Genomic DNA, 22,728 nt, shown 5'->3' on the forward strand with positions numbered 1-22,728 from the left:
GAGCGTTTTGAAAGTATAGTGTTGGATTTAGTGTAGAATAAAACATTAAAATACACACACACACACACACACACACACACACACACACACACACACACACACACACACACACACACATATATATAACTTTTCTATTAATACCTTTTATGTTTATATTCTAGAGGAAGAAAGTGAATTGTTATAGGTTTTTCTACTCAGTTCTACAGTGCACTAAGGAATTAAGAAACTTGATAAGACCGTGTTCAGAGAAACACGTTTGGGCTGTCCACAGAAATGTTTGCGAAAGATGCTCGGATCTTGTTTTCTTTCCTTCCAAGGCTAATCTTGACATGAGGAGAAGTAAATTAAAACAATATCAAACTCTGTGTAGTAATGAATCTATTTGACTGTAATAAATATTACACTAATTATAGAAAATATTAGGCAGTACATTAAATATATTCGTAAAATACATTTTGAGCAATGCCATGAAATCAGTATACTAAGAACTTAGTGTCCCATATTTAATTGTAATGTAAGCATTGAAACATATTTTTAACTAAATACATGAATGTGTGCCATTCACTTTAAAATAAAGGCTTGCCTATAATGATGCTGAATTAGATGTCTATATTTTAACTGGATGACTTTTACCCTCCTCTAGCACAGAATAATAAAGCCCTTACTGTGACTCAGATGACCCATGCCCAGTTCACTGTCATGAAGGCTGGAGGCAGAGGGGTGAGAAGATGGGAATGGAGCAGCACACTGCTCATCCATCCTAGAGGGAGAGAGGTGGCTGAGTTTGTCACTTGGCTGACATCTAGTGAGAGTTATGGTGGTGCAACCTGTGAAACCCAATCCAGAGGGAATTGCTGTTGTGGCATAGCAGCATAGGCCTGTAGAAAGACATGTGGGGAAACTCACATGCTCCTCAGTTGGAAAGACTGGTTGCTCAAGCATGCATCAGAGCTTCTGTGTGAGGGTTAGGTGCTCCAAGGGGCTGGGGAAGAAGAATGCCCTATGTCCACAAGGATGACATCTGTTAGTACCTCTCACCTCAAGGGGGCATGAAGGACAGGTTGAGGCTTGTGCACTTCTACAGGAATGATTGGGCCAATAACTTATCAGGCTGATGGCAGGTGGATACAAGAGGGCATACAAAGTGTATTCACTCTTATAAGTGCTACATGTCATAAGTCAGCTCTAGCATGCTATCTTGCATACTGCATTTCACTGTTGGAATATTATGTATTCCAGTCATGATTATGTCATGTGTCCAAAGGTTTGATAAAATAATAAGCATATACTCTTAAACATAGATTTATAACAACATAAGGTATATACTCTTTTAATACATAATTTATTCTATCATAAAAGGAGTCATTCTGTAATTTAAGTTATACAAAAATTATACTTTACATTGCAACACTCTGGGATTTTTACCAGAAATGCTGACATTTCATATATTTTATCATATAAGAAAGAATGAAGAAACTGTATGCCTTTAGGTTGTACAAAACAACTGAAAATGGTTTTAGAACCATCTAATCAGAACTTATGAATAAATATAAGATTTCTAAAATATCAAGCTTTAGTATTCAGTTATTTGTTGATGTTCAGTAACAAGTGAAAAGCATACACACATTCTTATAGAATGGTCTGCTTTGGAAGTTCAGTAGTGTCCCTTCCAGAGTTAGATGGAATTTACATCTCTCCATGTGGCATTTCATACTCTTCTTTAAAAGACAATAAATGTATTTATAATTCTTTAACTATTGACTGCTTTATAAATGTCTGAGAGGACTGGCCAGAATAATTAAATGACCCTTACATTACATTCTGTATAATACAACATAATTTTAAAGAAGATAACTGTACAACTGGATTTATTAAACCAAAACCTCCATTTTCACATTTGACTCTTTATTGGATTTAGTCTCGATCCCCATACAATAGAGAATACAGTTTGCAACAATTCTTTTCCTTCATTTCCAGGCAACATAAATAACCCTCCTACTTAACCTAACTTACCTGATATAATTATATTGATTAAGTGTACTTTTTTCTAAAGAAAGCCAATATGTTTTCCATGATCTACTAATATCCTTAATATATTCCATTGTTAATTAACTACTATCATTCACCCAAACCTTATAGCCAAAACTGAATTTACAGTCTAAGAAAATTGCATCCCTTCTGTATAGCCTGCATTCCCAATCCCTTTACTTTCAGCAACATTTAAATGCAACACCACCTCATTAAAATACCTTTTAATAAATCTAATAATGTCTGATATCCATACTTTGTCTTTTACTACCAATATTACATCAGCAGCAGTACAGGACATTACTACTGGAATTTCAAGATTATACCAACTAACATAACTTGCTGTCTTAAATTCTTTACTAATGTGATTAGTTATATTATTCCTTACTAAGGAATATAGCATCACACTTGTGAGGCATCTCAGCCTTACCCTTCTTTGACACTAAACTTCCTACCAGTATACTGATCTGACTGATCATTATAACCTTTAAACCTTTAAGATTTTCTTTCCAACACCATACATCCCCAAAATCCTCCATAATTACTCATGACTCATGAATCATAAGTCTTTGCGATATCTGCTGCTGCTGTTAAATTTACCTAATCTCTCCCTAAAATACCTTCTGCTGTTTCTACTATTTGTTTAATCAAAATCAATAGTACTTGAACTTTTCTCCCTGCTATCCCATAAAGCCATTTAACAAACAATTCTCCCATACAGTTCTCTAACCTCACCCAAATTATATTTATTAGTATTTTATAATCTACATTATTTGATATAATTGGGCTCCATTGTTCAATTTTGCGTGTGTTCCTTTTCTTCCAAAGTTGTTTAATCACTCCTTCACACACTTCTTTTTTTCAAATTCTTCATCTGTCCATTCATTTAACACATTCAAAATGAATCTCCTTTTGTTCACTACTCAGTTCATTGTATAGATTAGATATTATACCCCATACCATCAGCTCCTAACACAGAACTTATATTAACTTTACTTAAAACTTCTCTAACTCCTGAATGTATAAACCTTTTGCAAAACACATAACAGTTTTTTTCATAATTTAGATAGCTACACAGACGACCCTCTCCTCCTACCACCCAACACTACGACCTGTGAGAGATGCACTTATATAGCCAAACTGGAAGCAAAGCTCTCTTTACCAAAGACTGGCCTAGACAGTCAAGAGGAGAAGGTAAACACTTGCACCGCACCACACTCATCACATAGTCCCTCAAAACCTACATCACCAAAACACACACATAGAACCACAAAACACACACCTGCATTCGCGGAGGCTTTCAGTACTAATCTGCCCAAACAACAGAGACCTCCAAAGCAGAAATGCAAGCAACCTCCACCCCCCAACACAACCCAAATGACACATAGCCCACATACTCAGTGTTCCACTCAACTACAGCCCATAAGGCATAACGTACCCAACACTCTAGTCATAGGTGACTCTATAGTCAGGCACACTGATGTTCCACTCACCAGGCTAAACAAGAAAAAAGTTACTATCAGCTGCCTGTCAGGTGCCAGGATCCGCCACATAACGCACGCACTCAGGTCACTCCACAACAAGTACAAATATGACTCTGTCATTGTCCATGTTGCTGTGAATGACCTGAGAAGTACCTCCCTGGACTACATGAAAAGAGACATGGAGGAGCTCTCTGATCTTGTAGCCCAGGCCGGTATGACCCTAGCCCTGAGTAGCATCCTGCCATCACCCAGAATGACACCACAGTACAAGGACAAAATGATTGACTTTAACAATTGGCTAAGCTTCTGGTGTCATTCTAAGGGAATCCAGTATCTGTCTGCCTGGGATGACATGATTGACAGACCATGCTGCTTTGCCAGAGATGGCTTGCACCTGTCGCCCTTGGGATTCCGGATACTGGCAAAGGCTCTTGCCACCCCTATAGTGCCTTTTTTAGGCAAGGTTCAAATGACAAATTCACCACCATAACAGGTACAAGCAAGCAAAATCTAAAGGTAATGCTACTCAATGCTAGAAGTCTTAACCTCAAAATGCACTCACTTGAGGCACTCCTTAAAATGGAGAACGTTGACATCTGTGCAGTGACAGAGACCTGGTTCAAAGCTCCAGAGATCACCCCTGCATTACCAGGCTATAATTCATACCACACCTTTCGGCCACCAAACCTGGACCGAAACACTAAAGGTGGAGGCGTGTCCATATTCATTAAGGATATCCACACCTCCAGGCTAGTTACTCAGCATAATGCATCCGAGATTATCCAAGTTCAACTAACTCTGCGCAAAACCGTAATCCAGATTGTAGCTTGCTACAGACCCCCCCACCATACCCCAGAATTCCCACTCCTCTTTTCTTGATACACTGGAAAATATTAAGGTACAACCCAACACTCTAATAATGGGTGATTTCAACTACCCCACCATTAACTGGGAAAACTACTCATGTACCAACTCTTTTGCTCAACGTTTTCTGGAAATCATCAATTCCAATGCTTTGGATCAACTTATCCACACCCCCACCAGAGGCAGCAATATCCTAGACCTGGTCATCACCAACATGGGTGACCGGTGTTCCACACCAGAGGTCAGCTCCTCGTTGGTTAGATCCGACCACAAGCTAATCACCCTAGAAATCCACATCCCGCTCCCACCCCCCATTAGGAAAACAACCGTAAAAAATTTCTCAAAGCCAACTTCACGCTTCTTAAGACAGAAGTGGCAAACTTCATGACACCCATGCAGATGGACAGTAGAGGTACGACTGCTGAATCCTACACAAATGCACTTTATAAGCACTTACACGAGTGCATGGATCGTGCTATCCCTAACAGAACCAAGATGCTATCCTCCAAAAAAAGGAAGCCAGACTGGTGGTCTTCTGCCATAAACAAACTCTACAACAGAAGAAAGAAACTATTGCAAAAAAGAGTAAAATCCCATGATTGGAGGAACTCCCTGGTCAGCCTCAGTATGAAGCTGAGATCCCTCATAAAATCCTCCAAAGCTAGTTATGAAAACAAAATTGCCACTGATTCTAAAGACAACCACAAAGCATTCTATAGCTATGTCAAAAATTTCAATGGCAACACTCAGATCTGCTCTGAGTTACAGCACAATGACACTAAATATACAGAGCCAACTGATATTGCCAACATCCTGGCAGATAGGTTCAGTGCTAACTTTACCCCCTCTCACCCCCTAAAGGGCCCATCTTTATACCGGAAGAATGCAAAGTTCCTGTAATCATGGCTGCACAGGTAAAAACTTCACTCTCCAAAGCCAAGAACACAGCATCCATGGGACCTGACAACATCCCAAGCTGCCTTCTACATGAACTACAGAATGAACTGGCACCCCACCTAAGTACCATGTTCAATCATATACTCACCTCAGGCTTTGTGCCCATTGAATGGTGCACCGTGACAGTTATCCCACTCCACAAAGGGGGGGGCCACAACAGACCCTGGGAACTACTGCCCCATTAGCCTGATGAGCCTTGTCTGCAAGGCCATGGAACGTATCATCATGGAATTCATAAACAAAGACATTGGAGATCTCCAAACCCTGGACCCCACACAGTTTGGGTTTGTAAAAGGCAGATCATGTCTCCTAAACCTGATAGACTTTTTTGAAGTAGTCACCAAAGCCATAGATGAGGGTAAGGTGGTTCACACAGCCTATCTAGATCTCGCCAAGGCGTTCGACACCATCCCCCACTCTGGAATTATAGATAAACTCACTAAACTAGGTATAAATCCCTATGTCACAAGATGGGTTGCCAACTGGCTTACTGAAAAAACCCACACTGTGAAAGTAGCAGACTCCAAATCAGACTTCAGACCAGTGACAAGTGGAGTACCACAGGGTTCAGTCCTGGGTCCTCTCCTGTTTGGTATCTACTTCTCTGAAGTACAGGCTAACACAGAAGGTCTTTGGCTAACTAAATTTTCAGATCACTGCAAACTAGGAGCCATAATTGAAACTCTTAATGATGTGGACATCTTACAAAAGGGCCTCACTGAGACAGATGCCTGGTGTCAAAGACATGGTCTCAAGCTCAATGCCAAAAAGTGCATTGTCATCCCCTTTGGTAAAAATTCTTTACCCATGAACTACCACATAGGCGGTAGTCTACTTAACACCGAAAGTGTGATAAGAGTCCTTGGGACACAGGTGGACAGTAGTGTCACCTTTGATAATCACATCGCCAAAGTGGTCAGGAAATCCTTCTACGTGGCATACCTCATCACAAAAGGTTTCTCATCCAGAAAAAAAGAGGTCATTGTTCCCCTCTACTCATCACTCATTAGACCCATTATAGAGTACAATGCCCCTTTTGGTATGTACCTCACAAGACATCTACAACAACTGGAAAGGCTGCAAAAATACCTCACAAAGAGGATTACTGGCCTCAAACAGATGCCTTACTCAGACCGTCTCAAAAAACTCCAGCTTTACTCCATCGCATATCGCCTACTAAGAGGCAATCTCTGCCTAACATACAAAGCTATGTCAAACCCAGAGCTGTTGGACATGCTCCACTTAAAGAAATTCCAATCCCTCCGAGCTACACGCTCTAGGGACCTAAACCTTGTCACCACAATAAACAGAACATGCTGGAGGGATAGATTCCTGTCCCAGAGACTTCCCATACTCTGGAACAGACTACCTATCTATGTCAAACAGAGCTCCTCATTAGCACTCTTCAAGAAAAATCTTGATGATTGGATGGGTAATAGGAAATTCACCCCGGGGATCACTTCTGTGGTTCTGCTTGACAGGGGCACAGGAAAATAATTTTCTTGGGTGGCAAAAGCCAGGGTACATTTTTGGTTAGGCTTATATAGGCCCTAGGGCCAATAGCCTAGTAACTACCTATGAACCTATGAACCTATGAACCTACCAACAGATTTCCTCCACTTTTATATCCCTTAGAAATTTGTGGAATATCTTACTGCAGCTTCTGTGATATTGTCTTGATTATAATTTTGAATCATACTAGTGTTAAGGCAGGAAAAATAACTGATTGATATTCAATTAAAATACGTTATTTAGGATAATTTTGACATATGCATGTACAGATAGTAAAGAAAGAAAAGACTTGTTTGATATGTTAATACCTTATGTTATAGTTAACATAAATTTTATTTTGATGGGAGATTTCAATTGCAGTATGAGAAAAAAATGCAATAAAACTTGGTAAGTGTCGCTCGTCTTGGTTTACAATTGAAGACGAACAGGCAGGGTAGTTTGTTTATATGCTTTATTACACAGAAACACAGGATGGATAGCAGCAGTACAAAATATAAACAAACTGATTGACTTGACAGACTACACAGATATGCATGCTTACACCTCCACAGCTTACTGCAACATGACAGTCAGGCTCGCATGTGCTCAGTATGTATACACTTGTGCAAGCCCATAGAAAGCTTCTTAAAGGTATACACACATATTGATCTACAGTAAGGATGTTAAAAAATGAAAGAAATTATTAAGTTAAAGGGTTTAAATGTAGATAAAAAAAGAGAATCTATTTATAAAAGGTGAATTCAAAACAGTGATAGATTATATTTTGTTTTCAAAAGGGTTAGTTGAAAGGGGAGGTGGAGTTGCACCATCTTTCATGTCATAGGGCAGTGTGGGCTAGGTTTGGTAAAGAAAGACAATACATGGGAAATATGAAAGAGATTAAAAAAATTAAATAATGAGGAAGTTAAAAAGAAGTTTTGGAAATAATAGAACAAGCACAGAAATATCAATGGACTAAGAGATTTAAGTATAACTGGTCAGACTGGTGAGTAACCTACAAAAGAAAAGTTAGAATGGAATATGAAAGAGTTCAAAAAGAAATTATGAGTGAAAAGAAGAAGAAAGATGGGGAAAAAAAAGAAAAAATGTGGAATTTAATGAAAATAGTGTGGAGTTTCTAGAGAAAGAATTATGTCAAGAAAATAAAAAGCAAAGAAGGCTTATTAAGAATGTAGAAAGTCCTTGTTCAATGTAAAAAGGTAGAAGTTAATCATTTTCCTGGAAAACAATGTAAAAAGGAACATATGGTACTGGAAAAAAATATAAATGAAAAAGAAAAAGTGGTTGCAGATCAAAAGAAAATCGAAGACAATTTTATTTAATTTATTGAAGAAAGATATAAAAATAATACTGAGAAGTATAAAAATAAAGTGTGGTATTGTGTAATGTTTGCAAAAGCAGAGAATGTATTATTATTAAAAGACATTGGTGCAGATGAAATGAAAGAAGTATTAAGAAAGGTGAATGTAATTTTGTATCCTGGTAGATTAGGAATTTTATAAAAAGATGAGGAAAATCCAGAAGCAATGTTTGTAAAGGTCATGAATGCATGAAAAAAGTTAGATTTTGGTAAAAATAATGTATGTGAGTAATGTATGTGAGGGGCAAGTAAGTTAATTTGGAAGAAAGGGAAAAGGGGATTGTTAAATTGGAGACTAATAATGCTAATGATTGTAGATTATAACATTTTAATAAAAAATAATTCAAAATAGATTAGAAAATATAACTGATAATGAATGATGTAATGGGATTTCTGGGATGAAAGAAAAAAATGAGTAAAATGCTAATATTTATTAAAGAAATAATGTATTGTATAAAAGAAGGAGGAAAGGAAGTTAGATTGTTTTTTTTATAACAAAGATGTTAAAGAGAAGAATGTTGTAAAAGTCTTGTATGAAGATAAAATTGAGATGCCATTAATTATGGAATATATGGATGATATAATATTGATTGCAAGAAATATAAAATGGTTCACAGAAATTAAAAAAGCAGTCATAAAATTATAAGAAGATGTAGGTTTGAAAATTAATAAAGAAAAAAAGTAAATAATTTGAGGAAATAAAGAGAGGAGGCATTTATTTTAATAATACAAATATATACATTCTAAGAATACATTTTGGAAGTTATGGTACAATGAAATATCAGTGGTGGGAGTTAGTGGAAGAAATAGAAAGACTGATTTTATGGATTTTTTTTTTAAATTTGAGTTTTAAAAAGAAATGACTTTTATCGAAAGGGTATGTTTTAAGGAAGTTTAGTGTCAGTGATGATATGTTTGGATGAAATAGAACTTTTTTAGGTTTCTATAGGACTAGGTTTGAATCCAGTTAAGATAGGTGTTATATACAATAATGTTGAAAAGGGAGGTTTGAGTTTAAAAACTCAAGGGTATTTTGGTCTTCTTTAGCTTTACATAACATGTTGAGTGGAAAAATAAGAAAAGAAAGGGTAGATAAATTCATAGAGGTCAAATAAAAAAATATCTAAAAGGAAATAAGAGAAAAATAAGTATATTAAAAGGAGAAGGTAGAGAAATGAAAAAGAAAGTAATATGTTGGAAAATAAATATAAATAATTTGGTAGAGGGTAGAGATATTACTCTTCTGCAAGTATAGCCAGGGGGGCAAGCCTCCTGCACCCCCTGCTACTTAAATATATCAACTCAGAGATTGCACTTCACTACACTAAAGTACTATCTTGGAGATGACATATTTAAGTAGCGGTGCGCCCCCACAGGGGGGGGGTTCAGGGGGCTTGCCCCCCTGCTTATACTTGTAGAAGAGTAATATGGTTTGTGTTTTATTTGTTTCAGTATGTACTTGTGCTGAAATATAATAAGTTTTGGTATACAGTGTATTTTCAGTATTTTGAGCTTTAGAGATTTTGGTCTCACTGTTTAAAATTTAGGTTTTGAAAGTCAATATTCTGAAGTGGACCCATATATCTATCTATATACATATATATATATATATATATATATATATATATATATATATATATATATATATATATATATGGGTAGGTATCACTTCACCTAAAACTCATTTTACCTAAACTTAATTCATCTAAACCAAATCACCTAAAGTTCATGTCACCTAAAACTAATTTCATCTAAAATTAATTTCACTGATAAGTAGTACAATAAGGCAAATCAAAGGTATATGTCCTTTTCCCCACTGTAGTGCGATCCTGGTGTTAGTATATATAGTTAGGAGGGTCTGGGGGCACAGCCCCCCACTTATTTTGGTTTTATATTGTCTGGTTTTGGTTTACATTATTTGATAAAAGCCAACTGGGGGGGCTACACCCCCCACATCACCCAATGTGGGGGGCTGCGCCCCCCTCACCCCCTTACTATATATACTAACACCAGGATCGCACTACAGTGGGGAAAAGGATATATACCTTTGATTTTCCTTATTGTACTACTTGTCAGAAAAATGAGTTTTAGGTGAAATGAACTTTAGGTGATATGGTCCTGGTGAAATGAGTTTAGGTGAAATGAGTTTTAGGTGAAGTAATACGTACCCATATATATATATATATATATATATATATATATATATATATATATATATATATATATAAATATATATATATCACTTCTGTGGCTCTGCTCGACAGTGGCACAGGAAAATAATTTTCTTGGGTGGCAAAAGCCAGGGTACCTTTGGCTAGGCTTATATAGGCCCTAGGGCCAATAGCCTAGTACCTACCTATGAACCTATGAATATATATATATATATATATATATATATATATATATATATATATATATATAGGAACACTTTATAATCCCGAAATTCTGAAATACCAAATTTCAGAATCCCGAGATTATAAAGCCAAAAGCTCAAAAGTTTGAAACCCCAGAAGCACAAATTTCAAAATCCCAAAGTATGGAGATTTTGAAGGAGCGCTTCTGTTGTTGTGCTGTGTGAAAGGCTAGCCGGAAGTTCAGGTAAGTATTTAATTTTAAGGGTTTTAGTTAGGGGCTTTAGTGTGTGTCAGTGTGTTTGGTTATTGTGATCTGTGTGTGTGAGGGGAATGTAGCTTGTATGGTGGTGTTTTTGTGTTTGTGTAGTGCAACCATGGAGTTAGTATAGTTAAGTAGGTGGTGTGTGGGGCACAGCCCCCCACATGGTGGGTGCAGGGGGGCTTGCCCTCCTGCTTGTATGTAGTGTAGGTTTGAGTGTTTATGTGTTGGGGGAAGCTGTGTGCATGTGTGTGTGTGTGTGTGTGTGTGTGTGTGTGTGTGTGTGTGTGTGTGTGTGTATGGTTAGTGTAGTGTTCGCAATTTTAAAATTCGTGCTTCTGGGGTTTTGGGATTGTCAGGTTTCAGCTTTATGATCTCGAAATTCTGAAATTCGATATGGATTTCGGGATTATAAAGTGAATATGTATATATATATATATATATATATATATATATATATATATGTATATATATATATATATATATATATATATATATATATATATATATATATATATATATATATATATATATATATATATATATATATATATATATACATATACAGTGGATATAAAAAGTGTACACACCCCTGTTAAAATTCCAGTTTTTGTGATATAAAAAAAGAGACCACAAGAAATCATTTCAAAATCTTGAAAGTCACACAGGATACTAATACTTACTATATTCCAGCACAAGTACATACATAAACAAATAAAAGACAAACCATATTACTCTTCTCCAAGTATAAGCAGGGGGCAGATTGCACTTAGTGTAGTGAAGTGCAATCTCAGAGTTGATACATCAGGGGGTATGGGGGCACAGCACCCCACATGGGGGGTGCAAGGGATATGCCCCACCTGCTTATAGTTGAAGGGTAATTTGTTCCTGTATGTACTTATGCTGGAATATAGTAAGTGTTGGTATCCTGTGTGTTTTCAGTATCATGGGAGTCAGTATTTTGAGTTTTCAGTAGTTTGAACTTACAAGATTTTGGTCTCAGAATTTTGGGTTTCAGGATTTTGTAGCACTTTTATATATATATATATATATATATATATATATATATATATATATATATATATATATATATATATCACTACACAGTCAGAACCAGCACAACAAAGAATGTAGAAACTGAAAAAAGCACACAGAAGTCAAGAAATAGATGCTTAGCCAACTTTAATGACCTCACCAGCAAACCAGGTTTCACCTTAGCATCATCAGTGCATATGTTAGGGAGTGCCTTCCCCCTCCTTTTATACATATTCATTTAAAACAACAGTGTACTTTATACCTTATTAGCATCAACCCCACATGAAAGAATATAACTGAACAACATTATTTATATTATTTTGATACATATCAAATAATTGTGTTGTACCATAATTTTAACAAACCAAATATTTTACATACATCATAAATACAGTTATCACAAAACATGGCTTATATTTACCAATGATCATTCAGTCCAGGTTTAAACAAAGCACCCAAATTTACTATCCATTGTCTTTCTTTTTTCACAAAAATTTTTTGTTTATGCATCATAGATAGGTTATCACCTATCACCTTATCTATACCCAAAAATATAAAATGTGCTGTTGGGTGTGCCAACATGTGTTTATATAATGCACTTCTGTGACAATGACAATTGTGACTCATATGCAAAGCAATACGTTGTTTAAAACTTAAAGATGTTTGCCCTATATAAAAAGAGCCACACTGGCATACTGCCATATAAACCACACATTCTGTTGTAGATGTAATCAAATGACGAATGTCATACATTTTTGATGTATTAATAGAAGTGTATGATTTAGTCTTAGATATACGTTTGCAATAAATGCAATGTCCTCAATAGGTACTCCCAACAGCCATAGTTTTCATTTGGTTTTTATACCTGCCATGTCCCTTTTTGAAACTTGACAAATGTTCACCTATGTTTCTGCCTCTACTACAATGATTTCCTAACACTGTATTGAAAAATTGGTCTGACTTAAGTATATGCCAATGCTTTGCAATAATCTGCCTAATCTTAAAGATCTTAGAGATGGCACAATGGATGCCACCTTGTACAGAAAACCTTTCTCCAAAAATTCAATATTGCATGCCAACAGCAGTCATCCACACCACACAGGGAATAACATTCCTAAGGCCCAGTTTACCAGAATAAGAAGGATTTGCTCTAATAATGATGAGTTTAGGAGACAAGCAGTACAGCTTTAAAACAATATTTTCAGCTAGGGGGTACGACTATAGGAAGTTAGGTAAAGCTTTTATACAAGCAGAGGTCCAGTCCAGAAGTCAGTTACTAAGGGAAAAGGAACCAGCACATACCAAGGAAGATCAAATTAGGTTTATTACTAAGTATGGGTCTAATACTTTTAAGATTAGGCAGATTATTGCAAAGCATTGGCATATACTTAAGTCAGACCCATTTTTCGATACAGTGTTAGGAAATCATTGTAGTTTTGGCTTCAGAAGAGGCAGAAACATAGGTGAACATTTGTAAAGTTTCAAAAAGTTCCCCCCACACCCCCCCACTTTAATATTCTCACTCTGAGATTGCACTACAATGGGGAACAGGGAATGTTCCTTCATCCCCACTGTACTACAATCTCAACAACAGTCCGCTTAGTTGTACATCAACATTAAACGTTGATGTACAACTAAGTTAACATGCAAACTGCATGTTTTGTCTTTATTTACATAATTTATTTTTTATTTTACCTAATTTACGCGAAAGTGCGTTTTCGATAAAACGCACTTTCGCGTAAATCCACTAGTGAATTACCCGTTTTGGTGAAATGGAATTCGCTAAAATCAAGTAGATCCTTAACTAGATATATATATATATATATATATAACTATATATACATATATATATATATATATATATATATAGATATATATATATATGTATATATATATATATATATATATCTATATATATATATCTATATATCTATATATATATTTATATATATATATATATATATATATATATATATATATATATATCCTTGGAAAAATTAAACAAGAAAGTGAAAGACGCTATTAAACAAAGGCAAAAAATATTCAAAGAGTGGGAGGAAGGATATATTTTTATGGAGGTTAATGATTAAAAAATAGTGGTTAGAGCCAAAATGAAGTATAAAGAAATAGAACATAGAAAATGTTTTGTGTGTGGAGAATTATAATCAATAGAACATTTTTTTTTGGAATGCATGGGGGTTAAGAGGTTATGGGAAAATGTTTTAAATGGGAAGGATGGGAGTGGATTAAAAATGTAAAGACAGAGATAATATTTGTTATGGATGATTTGGAATAAAGTGTAATTATATTACCCAGCTAAACTGCAACAACTGCAACTCTCATCATTGTAGATATGTTAACTAGTGACTGGGAGTTGTCATATACTTCAAGACCAACGAAGTAATGGGGAATTATTTTATGCTATCTCCCTAAGTAAAAGCTGGATATATCTTAACAAGATTACCATAGCATTGTACAAAGTTTGTTTTGCTTAGATTATGTTGGTGTCACTCCTGCTGGTTGAAACTGGACTGTTTTTGCAAACATGAAATTTATCTAAGTATTTTCCTTACTGCTGAAGTACCTCCATTAAGCAAAAGCTATATTGTATTTATCTATTACCAGGTACTAGACCCCCTAAACTGTCCTCCTCCTGAAAGGCTTAAAATGATAGAAGGACTCCTCAGCTGCAAACTATCTGAAAAAAAATTCTGTGTTGTCCCTTGGAACTACAACATCTGATAAGGTTTCTACCACCTCAATTCTATTTGCTTGTACTACTTTAGCAAGTCGTACTGGGTCTGTAGCACTCCTAGATGCCCCCACAAAACCCCCAAGCTAAAATACCACCATAATTTGGCTACTCTATGTTAAATAACCTTAAGGGATCTCCTAACTCTATTTCCTATCCCTGTTGGCCAAAAATACAAATCTAACATGTATTTAGATTAAAATGCACAGCACAGAGTTTCATTAGTAGGAGGTTCCCCTGGCTCTATTCCTACCTTATTACATATAAAACTGCAAAATCTAGCTGATATTTAGCATTAATCCCCTAGTGCTTTTAATTAGTGGATTATAAACTGGAAAACATATACCAGTAAAGTTATTAAAAAGGGCTAAAAAGTTAACAAAAAAAGTTAAATTAGTAAAGGCATGTACCTTAATTGGCAAATGTACTTATGTAGCATACACAGATCCTAAGAACCTCATGGTCTGGTTAAACCCCACTTCGCTCACCCTCGCTGCACTCAGGCTCACTCCACGCCCCACTCTGTCCCCAAATTCCACCCACCCCTTGTAGTGCCAAATTTATAGTATTGTTATCATACACCACCCTCTAGAACCAATCAGCAATAACTAAGTAATTAAAAAGGCTCTCCCTTTCTCACCCTATTTCACTTATCTTCTTATAACACCCAGAGCACTATCCTATAGCTACACAATGGCATTGCTGCTCTCTCCACCCAAATTAATGTTGATTATCTCTATTATACCTCTGATGCTTATCCTATACATGTTTACTACCTATGAACATCAGGACTATTATGGTTTCCATTACCCAAGAGGCCATACAAACACACTGATAGCACTCTATAAGTTAAAACATTTGAGATATCCGCTAATGAATAACTCCTCACACAGTCAACACCGCCTACCCTTAGATCAAGATACATCAATCCAAAAACCAAAAGATACCAAAACCAAATTATCAAATTCCTGAAGTTGACCATTAAATCTCAATGGAACCTCATATTGGATGATGACATCCACCCAAACTCTGGCCCATCTCCGACCAATGACTCTAGCCCCAGTACTACCTCTTTCCTAAACACTCAAACATTAAACAAACCTCCTAACTTACTCCTGGTTAGCCATCTAACATTAGGAGCATACATAATAAGGTTCAGCACCTTCATGCCCTACTAGATTATCTTTCCCCAGATATTCTATGCCTCACTGAAACCCGGCTAAAACCATCAATGTCAGACAATGAGGTTATACCACCAGAGTACAATATATTAAGGCTTGACCATACCACTAAGAAGGGAGGTGGGGTAGCGGATCTATATAAAGCCACGCTTGAGATGTCCAATGTTGCCCCACAATCATTACATGTTGACATGGCTGAAATTATCATTACTAAGCTTAATATCAATAAAAATAAATGCATATACATAGTCTGTGTCTATATTCCCCCAGGTAATAACATAAAAACTCTAGAGGACATACTATGCTGGCTGTTAAATAACTACCCCCAAGGAACCATTTTTCTTGAAGAGTTTAACATTGACTGGTTCACCTGTTCCTCAGAACCCCCCCATTCACCATATCAGCCTTTATGGATTCACACAGATCATATCCTCCCCCACTAGGTTAAGTAAACCTAACAATAAAGAAACTACCCTAGACTGGATACTTATTAATAGTCATACCTACATGTACAAAGCTGAGACTCTGCCTGACGATATAAGTGATCACTTTCACACCTATATAATTAGGCAAAAGGTGGACATTCTCAACCAGTCCATCTATAAAACAATTAGGAACAAGAAAAACTGTAACCTCACTAACTTCCAAAAAGAACTCAAACAGTGTAATTGGCCTGTCCTAAAACATCTGCCACTAGAAGAAGCTGTAAAATACTTTAATAGCAAATTCTTAGCTATCCTAGACACACACACCCCATCTTGTTCTATTATGACTAAAACAAAAGCTGCCCCATGGCTTTCAGTAGAAATCAGACAAAAACTCACTTAGAAATAAAGCTTGGGAAACTTGACGAGCCACAAAACCCCCAAAGATCAAATTAGATACAGGCATCTAAGGAATGATACAAAAAATCTGTTTTGACTGGCAAAAAAACTATTATTGATACCTACAACAGAAACACCAAAATAAACCCCCAAAATTTTGGGCAGGTATAAATAAACTTCTCCGCCCAGGTAAATCTACCACCCCTACCCTTTCAACTTCTATTGAAAAACCTCCAGTTGAAGTTGCCAATACCTTCAATAGCTTCTTTACATAAACTATCCAGCATCTAGCTAGTCAGTTATTCCCCAGCTGCCCAAATCCAATTGTTAGTACACCCAGTGCCCAAATTAACTTTAACTGTCAACCAGTCTCAACATCATTTATCCAAACACTAATTAAAAAATTAAAACCAACTACCCTATCGTCTGACCTCCTCCCAGCAGAGTATTTACAAAAAAACAGCTAATGCTGTAGCTTACCCAATATCCATCCTGATCAATAGAACTATATTGGAAGCTTCCATCCCCTCCATCTGGAAAATAGCCTATGTTATCCCACTCCATAAAGGAGGCAGCTCCTCTGAGCTCTCTAATTATAGACCTATAGCTATCCTGCCTCCATTTGCCAACATTATGGAGAAATGCATACACAGACAGCTCCTGAACTATCTTATCATGAACAATCTCCTGACAAACTCCCAACATGGGTTTAGACTTTACTATAGTACCAATACTGCCCTTTTCTCCTTCACTAATGTTATAAATCTAAACCAAAACATTAATAAATTTTCCTCAGCCATTTTCTTAGACCTTTCCAAGGCCTTTGACATGTTAAACCACCAAATACTTATACAAACACTGGAAACCATTTCCATAGGCACTCAGGCTATCCAATGGTTCCAATCTTACCTGAGTGTTAGACAACAGGCGGCCCTTTGGAAGGACAACCTATGCACCCTGCTACCCATCACCTTAGGAGTCCCCCAGGGGTCCATCTTAGGACCCCTCCTATTTTCTATATTTATAAATGACATGCATAAAGTCATCCCAGAGGCTACCTGCATTCAATACGTGGACGACTCGACTCTAATATGCTCAGCTATATCCCCAACAAAACAGCAGTCTTTATTCCAAAAAACTTTAACACAGTTGAAAACTGGCTTCTTAATCACTGTCTCATGTTAAATCCCAACAAAAATAAGCTGTTGCTTTTCTCTCCATCTCAAAGGTCCACCATTCTGACCTTCACCATAAAATCTAACAATGGCACCATTATTTCACCAGACCCCACGACCAAGCTCCTAGGTGTAGTAGTTGACAATAGCCTTAAGTTTGACATGTATATTAACCATACGATTAAAACAGTTAATAAAAAACGTGGCTGTCTATACAAGATTAAACCCTTCCTAACTCCCCTAGCTAGGACTATTATTGCCCACACACACCTAATCTCTACCCTCCTCTATGCCACCCCCTTACTCACAAACTTGAGGAAAACCAACTTGAACAAACTCACTAGCTGCTATAATTGCTAGATTTGCCACTGGTGCAGCCTATAGAACCCACCATTGTATTAACCTTCATCTCCTAGGGTGGCTTGAACTACCTAATCTACTAAAGGCCAACCAACTAGCAAATGCCCATAAGATTCTCTACCAGTCCAAATACATGCCTGTTCTTAAAAACCTTATCACCACCTACCAGAACTTCAAAACACTCTGATCGTCTAACAAAATGTTAGTTTACACACTTAAAACTAACAACACAGCTGGGGATGCTCTGTTTGCCAACTCTGTAGGCAAAACATGGAACTCACTCCCTGCTGACCTAACATCAGAACCCTCTTTATTCCAGTTCAAGAAAAATCTTATACTATACTTTAAAACATGGTGGATATGTCCTTGCTTTACCCCCAATTAACTTTTACTCCCTCAACTGTGTGCCTAATTAGGACTTCCTGCCTCTAATTGCCTCTACATGACTATATACTAGTTATTTGGTTAATAACCTAATTACTTTGTATTAACTGGGGTGACTGAGTTATGTTATGATCCTTTTAATGAATGTATTTTTGTTTGGAAATTGTAAAAACCTAATGTATATGTATCTATTAAATAGTATTTTCAAGGTGCTAATCATGGTGCTGTTACTGTGCTGGATTCGAAGTCTTCTTAAGACACTAGGTCTTGCTGGCTAAATTCTGCTAAAATCAAAGTCTAGTTATCACAGTCCTTTGCCCACAGAAACTCTTTTGTAGACCATTCTGTGAAAATATTCTATCAGTTATGAGCTGTGTCTGCTTTAGTTTTATTTTTAACTTGATTAATTTATTCTTTTGCAATCACAAAATTTAATTTATGACTTAGAACTGTTCCATTAACTCTTTGCAACTGTTGAATTAACTGTTTTACTTTTAAAAGTATTTAGTGGAATCGCTACCATAGGCATCATCTCTCCTACTCTAGGTATTAAACTATATACCCAGCAATGCAGCACCAAAACTCTGAGCAGTAACCAATAAATAGCTTTTTATAACAAACCACACGTACTACTGTTGCAGCTTTAGTTACACTCTTCTACTTTACTTCTCAAACAGCATGGATGATATGAGAGATACAATACAAAAAATATCTCTAACAATGTTATCTGCTATAGTCTCTTTATAGTAGTTTTACATCCTGTTTTTCCCATGGTACTCTATTTTGGACTTTGTATGAGAGCATCTGTTTGCTGGTGTTTGCAGAAAAATATGTTTTCATCCTGTACTGGTACCATCTTGTGCAAATGCTGACTTGATAAAAGCACCATTCAAACTCCCTTGCTTAACAATGTCATGTGATAGAAACTTGTACAGATTGTTTTCCTGTTGTCCACTCTTTACAGAAGCAGGTTAACTTTCTTACTGACAATGTGAAATGCATACATCCTGTTTTTTACATTCTTGCCAAGTCTGTAAGAGGTCAGCTTTCTTGGTGACAGTGTGAAATGCACACAATTTTATTTTGTTACATTTTGCTGAGTCTGTAAGGAAACATGTCCATTAAGCAGATTCCTTATTTTTCAAGTCACAGTCATTTAGTATGGATGCTAATCACATATTGCTAAACTCTCTTCCTACATTTAAGCAAGCTTTATTTTATACCTTATTTATTTTGCATATTTGTAACAGAATTACTTTCAACCTTTTATTCACTGTTAAATACACTCTAACAATTCCGTCTTTTTATTTTAAAACATACTCAAAACACTTTATACTGATATGTATTTTTGATCAGATTATATAGAAAACACATTGAGGAACAAAACCTTTAGTCTTCTTTTGATATAACAAGTCAAAATGCAATTTTACATAGTTAATACAATGATATCAAGTATTACTACCAAATCAGAATGTATCTAACAGTTTTCTCTTTTGTAGACCATTCTGTGAAAATATTCTATCAGTTATGAGCTGTGTCTGCTTTAGTTTTATTTTTAACTTGATTAATTTATTCTTTTGCAATCACAAAATTTAATTTATGACTTAGAACTGTTCCATTAACTCTTTGCAACTGTTGAATTAACTGTTTTACTTTTATTAATCATTTTATACAAAAAGATTAGAGATAGACTAATATCTATAAGAGACAAGAACTGTGTGCTACTGCAAACATTATTTAGTGCCATAAATATGCAATTTCAATGTCATTTTAACCATAACATTGTGGTCATATCTCTGAATTGCCCATTAACACCTTGGTTGACAGTGAAGTGAACATATTAAACACCTTGGTAAAGTACTGAACTGGGTGTAGATAATAAATATTTGAATGTAATTATTTCAGCATATTTCCATTAGCTGTATGAGTACAATATTTTAATATAATTTTCCTGTAACTGAGGTAACCAGTACTAGTACTGATAAAATAGTGGTCCAAAAACAGTGATAAAATTACAATTAGTAATAAAATTACAACTTGACAAATTTCTGTTGAACTTATTACTTTACAATGTGTCCTATACAGTATATATCTACACAGACCGTTTGTTACTCATGCATTTCAATCTAGTAGGTACCCTGGACCTATTTTTTAAACATGGTTTTCCACATATATTCATTGCTAGACATTCATTTTATTTGCACTGCATTCTTTTGTATTTGTACATACAAAGACTATAAAGTACACTTAGTCCAATCTATAAATTTAGTAACATTAACATCAAGCAAAATCTTGGGAAATGTTTATGTCTCTTTAAAAGTATTTAGTGGAATTACTACCATAGGCATCATCTCTGCTACTCTAGGTATTAAACTATATACCCAGCAATTAGAAACATTCATGCTTTTTGCATACCAACATTGTCTTACCAAAAACATATTAAGAATACAATAATAATTAGCATCATAGCTATTAGCAACTTGTAAAATATCTTATCCTGTCAGGTTCAATCTGTTTACCAGTATTTCTAATGCACTAATACCTGTTTTTCCCTCCCCCTGAAAGACTGTTGTCAAGAACGAATGAGATATTACTTCTTCCTGTAGCTTTATTTTAGACCCTTTTGCAATTCATACTGCTTACTCAGTCAGTGTAAAACTGAGAAAGTACCCCTCCCCCTGTAGTACTGCAGTATTGTTTATTTGCTTTATAATGTATGTCAGCCCAACACTTTGGTTATAAATTTGCTTTATTAGGTTACTAATAAACTATGGACCTTTAGTGGGGAACTGGTTAAGTTAGTTAATCATTATTGGAATTATTTCAGTTCCCTACATAATGTGTCTTTATGGTTGGATGCTGATTTACGATTTTCATATAAGAGAGGTAGGAATATAAAAAATGTTCTAGTAAAGAGTAGATTTGTGATGCCTGTGGCTAGTTTACAATGCAATTTATCATTTAGTGGTACTTTGAAGTGTGGGAAATGTAAAGCTTGTGGTTTTGTGGTTAATAATTTTTCTTATATTAATAATGTTAGGTTTAACACTTGCGATGTTTTAGCTGTAATTCTGAGGGGGTGATTTATGCCCTTAAATGCCCATGTAATAAATTTTATATTGGTGAGACCAAACGGGCATTTAAGGTTAAGTTATTGGAACATGCTAGGGACATTATTAATAATAGAGAAGAAAGTTCTGTAGCTGTACATTTCAAAGATTTTCATAATAGTAAAAATGAAGAACTTCAAGCCACAGTTTTAGAAAAAATAAATTGTTCCTGACACAATATTTTGTACATCAAACAAGCTCTGATACATAAGGAAGCTATGTATATTTTAAAATTTAACACTATGTATCCACAGGGTCTTAATGAAGACTTAAATTGGAGAGTATTTATTTAAATTAGGTTATATTGTCAATTGATTAATTGAACTATTGTTTTATTAATTAACTTTGTATATATAAATGAAGTGTGCTATTATGTTTTTTACTCCTTGAAGGCTACGGCCGAGACGTCAGAGGAATAAATTCGTTTTTTTCTGTTCTTCTTTTGTGGATTTGTGGATTTGCAAGAGTTGTTTTCTACATTTTACCTGCTGGTTTTTTGGTTGTTCACATAAACTATGGACCTTTGTCTGATTTGATAATTTTTTGGCTGTTTTCAATGACAGAATATATGTTTTTCTGTTGCCTTTGCTGTCGACTACTACTATTAGGTATTTATACCCTCCTGTATACTTTATTTGAACTCTATGTATACTATAGCCCATCTGCTGACTATACTTGATGTAACTGAGAATTTGTTTTACTTTTAACATTTACCTGAAAACAGATTATCAGTGACATATATGCACAATTGTGATGTTTTTTTTTTACAATTACCAAATAGTGTTGCATGTGAACATTTAAGAATTATGTTTTAATAACAATAATGTTTTAGAAAAACTCAAGCCACTTGTCTGGAAATCAGTCTTGTTTTTTACCTTATCTGCTCAATATTTCCTGTAACTATTTATCCAGTATAGGAAGGTCTGAGCTCACATTTCAGACTTTGTAAATTATAGTTAACTCTTTTAGCATTTTTCCTTTAATCATCTGTTAATACACTTGCAATTTGATATTAGAATGCAATTGTAAAACATTTAGAATTATAATAAGTATTTGTGATTTGCATAACTATGCATTTATACTACATAA

The sequence above is a fragment of the Protopterus annectens genome, chromosome 10.part0 (assembly GCF_019279795.1).
Source record: "Protopterus annectens isolate FY-2018-M chromosome 10.part0, PAN1.0, whole genome shotgun sequence".
NCBI lineage: Eukaryota > Metazoa > Chordata > Ceratodontiformes > Protopteridae > Protopterus > Protopterus annectens.